Source organism: Cupressus sempervirens, chromosome 8 (assembly GCF_028749045.1).
Source record: "Cupressus sempervirens isolate cs-2001-9-10 chromosome 8, ASM2874904v1, whole genome shotgun sequence".
Taxonomy (NCBI): Eukaryota; Viridiplantae; Streptophyta; class Pinopsida; order Cupressales; family Cupressaceae; genus Cupressus; species Cupressus sempervirens.
In genome coordinates this window covers 266,331,715-266,343,920 of record NC_143125.1, presented here as the reverse complement: position 1 = coordinate 266,343,920, position 12,206 = coordinate 266,331,715, and positions in this window count along the sequence as shown.

Here is a 12,206-nt window from a genome sequence, read left to right as displayed (position 1 = left end):
AATCTAACAAGTAAAATGATTAGTTAAATATATGAAATCAACATTTCATAATATAGAGATAACCCAAAACAACACAAAAAATGGCATGATAAGCTAATCAAAGACAAAAAGTTCAAAGTTGGTGATTGGAGCACTTGTATGACTCCCTCTATCAATAAAACCCAGGGATATTGCAAACACAATGGCTCAGTTCATATGAGGCAGTAATAATGTTTGACGATGGAGTTATGCAAATTTCAACAATATATCTCATCTGTTTGAAAGTAATAATTAATGATAATTGGATCGAGTAGTACCAAAAATCACATAGTTTAGAGGAGTTCCTACAACAATTCTAGCTAGTTGAGTCACACACAACTCCTATAGCCGAAGATGCAGGGTCACATATTCAACTTTTGGAAACTCTATGAATATTTTCATGATCACTCATAATAAGTATTTCACATAATGTGAAATACCCTTTCTTTGTAATTGTAACATCTTAAGTTGGAAGAACTCCATTTTAATGAAGGTTTGGTACCTATTTAAAATGATATTATCAATATCCTTCTCCCTTTCATCTCTTCTTCCCCTTTTTCTTACTCTTAGGTGGAATTGGGGGTAAAACCTAGTAGATCCTCTTTATAGCTCCTATTTTCAAGGTGGAGGTAGGATCTATTTCCCCTAGGTCCTCCATTTTCATCTAATTATTCACTTGGAATCTACTCCTTCCACCAAAATGGGATTTCCTCAAAATTTGGACCTGATTCTTAGATCTTGAGACATGTTTTGGAGCCTTGAGATAGCTCCATGGGTTTGTGCACCTGATAATCTGGGGCATTTTGTGCCCCAAAATAATTAGGAGCACATTTTGCCCCTAATGGGTTAATTAGGGGCGCAATGCACCCCTTATGAGCTCTATTTTTGGTCTCCCTCTTCGTGTCCCACATTCCAAGATATTTGGGTGTTAACTTCTAGGTTGATCATCTTGTAGGATTTAGTTAATTTAGAGCTCTATATAAACCCTTCTATTTTATCTATTTTTTGTATCACAAGATCTAATTCTCAAGTGCTCAAGCATCCACAAGCTCTAGCTCTCAAGCATTCAAGTCTTCAGGCATTCCTCCATTGATGATCAATGATTCAAGCATTCAATAAATTGAAGGAATTTATCTTTAAGATCTTCTTCAACCCATTAAAGATCCTTTATTGCATCTTCTACATCCATTCTTCTTCATCTTCTTGGTCCAAATTTATTGGTGAAGTAAGCACATTGCATTCAATTTAAGAGGTCTAACTTTTGTAAGGTGAATTTGTACTTACTTTACATGATATTTTAGTTCAAGTTTAATCCATAAAATAGGTTTTGACCAAGGAAAACCCCCCATTAACAACAAAATTCATTTTTAATTGTAGGTTATGGTTATCAAATTGACGAACATGTTGTAGATCAAAGTACCCTTTTCGACTTTCTTGGAAACTGCAAAATCAAAATCATCGTGACACATCATCATTAGGGGCACACTTCATCCTAAAAGATTCCATTTCACCCTTGAAGATCCAATTTTATCTTTACAACTTCCAAAAATATTTATGGGTTTCATCTATTGTGCACCTTCAAGGCTAGATCTAATGATTTCTAGTCATTTTGATCAAAACAAAAATGACAAAAAAATATTTCAAAGGTAAATTCCTCTTCCTCCTTTGTCCTTTTAGCATAACTACATATATCTAGATTACACACACACACATTGAGGGTTTTTAAGGATTTGGGCATCTTTCCTCTATTCTTCCTAGATCTAGTTTGCATTAGTACTCCTTGTTCATTCAGTTACTAGTAATATCTCTAGACCTAGTTCTCTAGAATTGGGATTGAAAGGATTATTTTCCTTATCTTCTCTCCTCCTATATTATATACTTGCATATGTTAGAAGGTTATGTGATTAACTTAGGTCTTGTATTCTTGATTCATATTTCTTATCCCACATTTATTAGTGAACCTAACTTACAAAATTTCTATGTTTGATTTGGTGTTAGATTTTTCATTCAACATTAGTTTTTATCTTGTGATATATATTTTCATTCTATTAGGTTTGAGTTCATATCATAAGGTTATATTTCTTGATGTTTTCTTTCCTTGTTTGGTGTATGAGCTTTACTACTTTCAATCCTACTTATAGCATTCTTGTTAGGAGAAGTCAAAGACTCATGGCTCTTTTTGATCAAGATTCCTCTTCTTCTCTTCTTCAAAACCTTAGTAACCCTATGGTTTCTCATGATCCTAATACTTCTATGGAGCATGATTCTTCCCACTCATCTCATGATGAGGATGAAGCTTTAAGAGCTCCTCTTAAATAAGTTGATGAGCTTGCTATTAACTTGATAAGCTTGCTACTAAGATTGATAAAATGTATGATTGAATTTTACAAGAAAATCACAATACTAAGGTTGTTGTTGCTTTTGATTCTCTTAAAATGTGATCTATAATAATGAACATGGTATTAATCTTTTGCATGTCATACTCACCTTATCCATACTCACATTAAGCCTTTGAATCAATTTTCTTCTGTAGCATGGATGGCTCCTCATGTTTCTACTCTTGAGCTTGCTTTTCCTTTTTATGTGCCTATCTTTAGCATTTCTACTTATGTTCATCCTATTATGACTACTTTCATTTAGGTATCCAATCCTCTTAATAGTCTTCCCATTCCTTCTTTTCCTATGATTTTATGCCTACTTCATTGTCGACTTCACAACCTTCATATAATAGTGTTTGTTTAATTTACCCTAATCCTTCCACTATGGTTACAAGTGTTCCTCCCATATTTTCTTCCATTCCAACTAATTCATAAAATTTTCCCAGTGTTTCAAATGTGCCTATTCCATCAATTCCTTCTAATGATTCCACTATCCACAATAATAGTCAACCATTACATCTTCTCCCTCTCCAACCCATTTTGCATATCCAACCATCATTTCAACACATGTATATATAATAAAATTCTCATTAATGATTTCTTTGATCATGCTTGGTAAGTAGTACTACTCCAAATTACTACATATGTTATTTCTTAATTCTTTTTTATTTAAACATTTATGTATTTAATTCATTCTTGATGAAGTGACACTTCTCATGGTAATGGGTCCCATTGTCATTTCAATCAGGTAGAGAATAAGTCTAGTTAGTCTAGTTTAAATTCATACCTATATGTGTTATGATGTTCGTATCCTAGTAAGATTGCAAGTACTCGTCATATTACATGCAATAAATTGAACATACCATGATGTGATATGAAAAGCCTTGCAAATCCATGATGCACTAGAATTAAATAACTTTCATAAAAGATGGTATAAATTTTGTACTGGGCTATTTTTTACTTCATTAATTATCATTTTTTTACTCTAATAAGAACAAGATAAATAAATCATGTGAGAATATTGGATGCAACAAAACTAGTCTTGACTTGCCCAACATTTGTCTACATTTATTTACTGTGACTTTTTAGGAGTTACTGGTAATCCTTGCTATCATGGAGGTGATTTAATATGACATGAACCAATGATCTACAATTTTATTATGGTTGATCAAGCATGGAAACTAAAACTTGAAGGAAATTGATGGCTAGATTACTTTCAAAAGCTTAATGGGTATGATGAAGATCTAGCCTTTTAGTTAATCTTGGATACATTACAAAATGGGGAAGCTAATTTGAAAGGGACTGAAAGTGAAATGTATCGAGAAAATAGTTGAAGAAGTCATAGACTTTCCACAAGAGGGTGAAAATTTTCCTAATACCCCGAATCCTAGAGCAACTAGGGATTAGTTTTATCTGCACACAGATCCTCTGTTGGAGATTGACAAGAAGTAGGGTACAAGAATAATGTATTTACAACATCCTTATATGTAGTGTGCTATCTTTATAATCCAATATTTAACTTGTGAGGGTCAAGTTGTTGGTATCTCTAACTATTGTTGTATATTAGTGTCAAACACTTAGTCATATACTAGGTAGAGTCAAAAGGTCATCACTATGACCAAGCTACTCTATATAGGTCAAGTCATATAAAGATTTGTATATAAACATGTATATGCTGAGCTCTATAGGAGGCATACAAGTCTTTGGTTGTTGATTATTCTTAGTATAAGCCAAGCCTAATGATTGTCAATCAGTCCAAGCATATTGATGTTGAGTTACACAGAAGGTACCGAGCATGGTAGAGACCAAGTAGCAACAACGTGTATAATGAATGTCGAGTATTAGAGATAGTACATGCTAAGCAACGCATGATTGACATTCAAGTCAGGAATGATGCAAACTTTGAGGTAAATCATTTTAGGCTGACCTAGAGAAAACATTTAATACTTGTAGAGGTTGTTACAGAGATTATTACATATTTTATGATGTGGATCACAGATCCGTATGTGTTGTGATCAACTAATCAGATGAAGAGGTGAAATAAGGAAGCATCTAGAAACTCTTTATGAAATCTTTAAATAGAGTAGATCAAAACCTATTTTGATAATATGATAAAGGTGAGAAAAAGTGGGCAAGCTATTTGTGTGATCACAAAGTAGATCAGGTGTGAGTGCAAACATTGTAGAGGAGGCAAAAAAGTTTTATTATTGCAAAATAGAGGAAGTGACCTTATCAAGAAGTGAAGAACAATAAAGCTATATTAGATCAAAGATCATATCAGATTGAAGAGAGGAGATCTGAAACCAACTTATCAATAGCAAATTGAGGGTCAGGTACTAAATAAATATTAACAGATTGAGTTCTCTTAATAGAGTGGTTTTAACCAAATCTTTGTGTTATGTACTTACATTTGATGCATGTGATTGATAGATTAGATCTACATGTTACAACAATTTGATTTTATAAGTTATGTTATGCATGCATAAGACATGAGATGGTAAATATGGTGAATGCACTAAAGTATTAGAAAAAGGTTTAAGTGTTATAGATTCTGATTCACCCCCCTCTCAATATCTTTGTTTCCCAATTAAGACTTCCAAAAATTGGTATGAGAGCGAAGGTTCTCCTAAAAAAGTCTAACAACTTGGTAGTTCAAATCATGAAAATGGAGGCTTACAAGTTGGGAAAAGTTATTGAAAATTAGGTGATTGACATCTAGCTCATACTGTAGCAACTTGAGGTAGTAAGATAGGAACTAAGGAAATCCCTAAAATGGAGAAAGAAGTTATCCATTTAGCTAAGTGAGTTGAATTATGAAGAAGTTGATGCTTAAGGACTATTTAAAATTGGAAATTCAAGTGACAATAATACAACTATTGCATAACTACTAGGAAATAATAGTATCCTGAATGAAGAAGTCAGAGGACTAAAAAGGGAATATGAGATTTAGTTAGTGAGCCTATGTGAAGTATTCAAACAAAAGAAGAAAGTTGAGGAAGATAAGGTTTTTCCTGAGGAAAACAAAAGGAAAATAATGATCAGACTTGAAGAAAGGTCATCTGATGTGCAAAAGCTTACAAATACTCAACTAGATATGATGAATCAACTAATGCTTGCAAATTAGGAGTTGAATAGAAAGGATATGGAGATAGAAAATCTAAGATCATATAAGGACTTATTGAAGAATGAACTCAAGACTGGAAAAGAACTTGTGGAAAATTTCAAAAAGCCTAATAAAGTAATGAAATACTTTGAAGAACTAATGGGGTCATTTGGCAACACTTTTGGATCAAGTCATTCATCTACTGAGCAAGGAGAATCATCTAAGAGTGGATAAGTAAGAAATGCAAAATGCAAGCCAACATATTATTGTTGTGGTAAACTTGGTCATACTACAAACATCTGTAGAAGAAAAAAATGGTATGCAAAGCCCTAAACCTAAGTTTACTGGTTATCATTTTTACTGCAAGAAGCAAGGACATTAAATTTATGAGTGTAGATGAAGAATGAAGAATTCATCTACTATACCTAGATTTGAAGGCTATTGTTACAATTGTCAAAAGCTTGGACATAGAGCATATGTATGCAAATCACAGACAAGGCCCTATTGGATGAACAAAAGGAAGAGTTATGCACCTAAAAATGTATGCTCTAATTGTCACAAGTTTGGACTTTCAAGCAAAAACTACAGAATCCAAGTACCAACAAAAAATTATAATCACACCAAGGGTAAAGGCAAAGTGGACATTGAACAAACAAGGAAGGAGATGAAACACACCTAGAAGAAAAAGGTAGAAGATGGAAACAATGGAACAAATGAAGTTGAGATCACCTAATCCAATGGAGGAGGTGATCATATCATCCCAAACTAATAAAGAAAGGCATGTAAGGAACTACATATTTAATGATATATCTTAGATCAGTTCCAAACATAAAATGAGCTAAAGTTCATATTTTCATAAGCAAAGATGCATAAGGATAGATCTATGAACAGAATAGTGCAAAAGAATCGTTTATAGAATTTGTGTCGAACATCAGTAAAATTATCTATATTGATCAAGCATTGTAATATGGACTGATTACTTCAAATGCTAAATTGTGTATAGGTTGAGTTAGATGGAATAAACCAAGATGTATAATAAAAACCTAGTTCAAAAGGCACAATATCGACTGAGACAGTTCACTTCCACCTACTAGAGTACATAGCGTTAATGGAGACCCTAATTCAAGCTAAAGGAAGTATATATTGAAATTTGAAGACATTGTTTCACATCTTGCATACATATTACATGAGCACAAAGAAATTTAAGTGATTTGCAAAAGAGATATTAAGGAGATTAAGAGAAAATTTGGAATAGAAGTTTGATCAAGTGAATATTTGAGTTGTGCTGAGTGTTGGTATCTCTAATCATTATTTTCTATTAGTGTCAATCACTTAGTAATTTACAAGGTAGAGCCAAATGGTGATCATTGCGACCAAGCTACTCTACATAGGCTCAGTCATGTACATAAGCAAGTATGTACTGAGCTCTATAGGAGCCGAGTAAGTTTATGGTCATTGAGTATTTTCTATATGAGCCAAACTCAAGAATGAATGGGAAAGTTCCAAGGATACAAGTGACAAGTTACATAGTGTATGTTGAATACAAACAAACTGAGAGATAACAATGCCAAGCATCAGAAAATAGTAAAGATTGAGCAATGCAGAGTTTACATAAAAGTCAGAAATGGAATAGATTATGAGGTAAAAATATTTTCAAGCCAACTTGGAAAGAATATTTGATATATGTAGAGGTTGTTTCAGAACATTTAATGTTTTTAGAGGTTGTTAATGATGTGGATCACAGATCTCTATATTGTGTGATCAACAATTTAGATGAAGAGGCAAAATATGGAAGCATCTAGAAAACTCTTTAAATAGAGATGATCTTAACCTAGATCATTGTGAGTGAGTCAGAGTGTGAGCAAGAGATGGAGAAGGGAGATGAGAAGAGTATGTGTGCAAACAAGGAGCATTATACAAATAAGTGAAGTAAAGGATTGAGATCAGATCAGAAGTCAGTGAAAGGGTTCTATTATCACTTAATAGAGAAAGTGACCTATTCAAGGCAGTGAAGTGGAAAGGGGAAGACAAGTTTATCAAATCAAAGGAAAGGATTAGTTAGTAAGTAAAAGACTCAAAATTAGCTTACAGAGCAAACTAAGAGTCGGGTACTGAATTAGTTCTAACCGACTTGAATTAGGGTAAATCTCTTAATAGAGTGGCCTTAACAAATCTTTGTAAATCTCCTAACATAATCCTTACTTTATTTTAAGTGTTAAATCCTCTAAAAAGGTGAGACCTAATAGTCTCCTAAGCTTTTAACAAGGCATACCCCTCATAGGGTAGATCATATATTATGATCAAACATGATAACCATAATAGGTTAGCTTTATTACTGTAGTAGCGAAGAATTATGGGTGTCATCCCCACCCCAGCTTTACCTTTACCTTGGAGGGTTTTGATGCAGAGGGTTTATGGGATTCAATAAAACTCTCTATAGCACCAACAAGATCATCCAATGATCTAAATATAGTTTTCAATCTGTTAGACCTCCTAGGCCTAACCCCAAGGCTTGCCTCCTAGGCATAGCCTTACTTCCCTTGAAATCCCACAACCCTTGCTATTGGATCATCACCCTATATGCCATGAATTTTCACTCCCATAATTCCTCTTCATGTTCTTTAATAATCTATGCTTTCCGTACAAGTTTCTTGAGTCTTGCTGAAATTTCAAACAAGTTCTTTTATGCTTCTGGATAGACCCATACACAGACAGATGTAACTTTTGAACTAGGATAGAAATTCTCAATCCCGCCATTAATAATGAGAAAAATTAGGTTTTCACCAACATAGTCAAATTTTAGAAAGATCCAACGGTTGGTTAAAAAGATACGGGCTCCACACTGAGTAGCATTTTAAGAGTTTCTAGACTTCCAGGAAAGATTTTAAGTTTATGCTTCAAATGCTTCACCAGTCAGCATATATTTATAAACCCCATACACCATTGGAAAGAGGACTAAAATACCATTCCAGAACATATACCTAATGGTGTCTTTCTTTACACAAAAACTCTAAACCAAACAGATTTTCCCTCTTTGAAGGCTCATCCAACCACGGGGATCAGCCTAGGGCATCACCATAACTTAGTTTGAAAGCTCTGTAGAAACAAAATGAAGAATATAATACAATTTACAACCTCCATTACCACTTACCACTAGATATCAAGCATTTTCAATCATGGCAAGTGGCAATAGAGTCCTCTTTTTGCCTGGCAATGCTAAAAATCAAGATTCTAGAATGGTTGATAGTAATTTGCTTATAACTTCTCAACTAGATCGATTCACAGCATGAGACCAAGTGAAAATGAAAGGTAATTCAGAGAACTAATTAAATATTACAACAAGAAATCAAAAAGCATCAGTACACTATCCGTACAATGCATCAAAACTCATAAAAAACTCAGAAAACAAGCTGTAACAACACTTTTTTTGTACTTTCAATGATGGATTTCCTCATTAATGCCAACCAACGAATGAAAAAAGCATTTATTGACTTATATAAGCCTTAGCACGTGTGTCTATAGTAACCAACTCCTCTTATCCTTTCAAAATGCTAAGTATCCTTGCAAAATACTAAATTGTTCACAACCTAGGAAATGTAGACTATGACAAACAAAATGGACTATGACAAGTCCTTTATTACAAACAAATGAAATTATGAGATTAACTAACTCATCTCAACACAACTAAGCATAATTAAAATTAGAACTCAATTAAAACTCACTAACTAGACTTCACTATCCATTTATAGCGAGGGTGCTCCGCACCATATACTCCCCGTAGATGAAAAAATCAAGTCCCTTGAGTTACTAGGTCAGCCAAGCGGTTGCCATGCTTCAAAATATCAGCTTCAGTCATCCATACGACCTCTAATTCAGGTAGGCCAGTCCACTTGACAAGATACTCCTTGTATACTCCTTTCCTTGTCTTCTTGAGAACCTTGGAATCAAGAATGCATTCCAATGTGACAGGCCGAGGTGTGGGTAAGTCTTTGACCCAAGCATGAGTAGTGTCACTTGAAGTTGCTGACCCAAGAGTGTCTTCATCTATTGTACCCTTGAAAGGGTAAAGGTCTCCAACATTAAATATGGGAGAGATGCCCAAATTTGGAGGTAACTCCACCTCATAAGCATTGTTTCCATACTTGTGCAATATCTTGAGAGGTCCAATCTTTTTCATCAGAAACTTGTGTGGGGTGCCTTTAGGAAGCCTTACCCTCCTAAGATATGCTAGGAATAAATCACCCACCTTAAATTGAAGGCCTCTCTTCCCTTGATCAGCCCTTTCTTTGTACTTTTCATTTTTCTATTGTAAATGTCTCCTTACTTGGTCATGAAGTGACTTGATATGGTCGACAAACACTTCTCCTTGAGCACTTGTTTTGTCTTGCAAAGAAAGGTCTCTAAGCTCAAGAATGCCTCTAGGATGAGCACCATAAACTATTTTAAAAGGGCTTTTACCTGTACTTCTATTTCATGAATCATTATATGCATACTCCGCTTGCCCAAGAATAAGATCCCATGACTGCCCATGCTGTTTGGTTAAGCATCTAAGAAGATTGCCCAAACTTCTGTTAACTATCTCTGTTTGGCCATCAGTTTGAGGATGATAGGCTAAAGAGAATGATAAGTTAGTTCCCAACTTCTTCCAAAGTGTCCTCCAAAAATGACCAACAAACTTGCTATCTCGATCACTAACAATGCTAATTGGTAACCCATGAAGTCTAACCACTTCCTTGAAGAATAGACCTGCAACAAGGGAGGCATCATTTGTGTTCTTACAAGGGATAAAATGAGACATTTTTCTGAACCTATCCACCATGACATAGACACTATCATAGCCTCTTGGAGTCTTAGGCAATCCCAATATAAAATCCATACTCACACATTCCCAAGGTCGTTGTGGAATGGGTAGTGGCTGGTATAGTCCTGCATTACTTCTTGTTCCCTTAGCTCTTTAACATATGCTACATTGCTCAACAAACTTCCTAACTTCAGCTTGTACCTTTGGCCAATAATAATATCTGGTCACTTGTTCTAATGTCTTATCAAGCCCAAAATGACCTCCCAAACTACCTTGATGTTTCTCCCTAATGATGTTCTCCCTCATAGAACTCTGAGGTATGCAAAGCAATGGTCCTTTGAATAATAAATTTTCCTGCAACATATAATCAACATGATCAACTTTGAATCCCTACAAATATTGCTGACAAGTATTATAGATTTCTTTGAAATCTTTGTCTTCTTGGTAAAGTCCCTTGATATCTTCCATGCCTACACTTTGTAATTTGATTTCTTGGAGTGCCAAAACTCTCCTACTTAATGCATCTGCCACCTTATTGCTGACCTGTTGAGATAATGGGTGTTGCACACATTGCATAATATTGTTATTTTATTATTTTATTTCATTATGTAATGTTGCATCTAGATGGACGTGCAACATGTAAAGATTCCCATAGAATATTCTTGATGAGTTGTATTGTAACATTGTAAACATATTTTATGTAATTATTTAATATTGGGGAAAAGAATTAAATGCCCAATATTAAATGTGGGGTCAGTGGGTTAGGTAGCACATGGTTTTAGCACATGGTTTATGTAATACCACTTGGTGGTTTTGTGGGACTTGCTACTATATAAGCAGCCACAAGGGTAGTTGTTGTGAGAGAGAGTGACAAGGAGAAGACAAAAGGCAAGAGTTGAGCGGGACAAGGCTTGACAGGTTAGCCAAGGGAGCATTTGTGAAGGTTGAAAGCATGGCATGGGATGTGTGCATTCATGCTTGTTCACATAGTTTGCTCGGTTGTGGCTATGGCCATGAAGGCTTCCATGGTTGTATGGCAATGGTATTTTTGTTGAATAATACATGGCGATGGATGCTTTTGGAGGTTGGGTTTTTTCCCTCAATGAGGGTTTCCCAGGGTATATCTTGTGTCACATTTTATGGGTATGTTGTCTATTCTCTTGCATGTGGATTTTAATTCCGTGTTTATTTCATATCTATTATGGGTTATGTGGAAACGATTATATTCTTTCTTACCAAGTTTCCTTACATGACCCCTTTCTTATGTTTTATGGTAAAGGTATAGGCTTGCAAGTATTCAACCCACTTAAGGTGTCTTTGATTCAACTTATCCTGTCCATTCAAGAAACTAAGTGCATGGTTATCCGTGAACACAACAAACTCTTTTGGAAGCAAGTAATGTCTTCATTTTTTGAGAGCTTTTACCATAGCATATAGTTCCAAATCATATGTGGAATACTTTTGTTTGGCATCATCCAACTTTTCAGAAAAAAAAGCAACTGGATGGCCTTCTTGACTCAAAACTGCCCCAATAGCCCTTTGGCTGGCATCACACTCAACAGTAAACAACTGATTAAGATCAGGTAGCCTAAGTGTAGGTAACTCTACTATTTTAGTTTTCAGCAACTGAAACCCCTTATTAGCCTCTTCTGTCCACTTGAACTTGCATTTCATTCCCCCCTTTATCGTATTAAGAATAGGTGCACACACATGACTGAAATTTCTCACAAACTTCCTATAGAATGAAGCCATTCCATGAAAACTTCTAACATCTCCTATGCTTTGTGGATTTGGCCAATTCAAGATTGCATCAACTTTACTAGGGTCCATCTTTAAGCAACCTTGAGAAATAACAAAACCAAGGTAAACTAATTCAGTTTTACAAAACTCACACTTTTCAAGATTG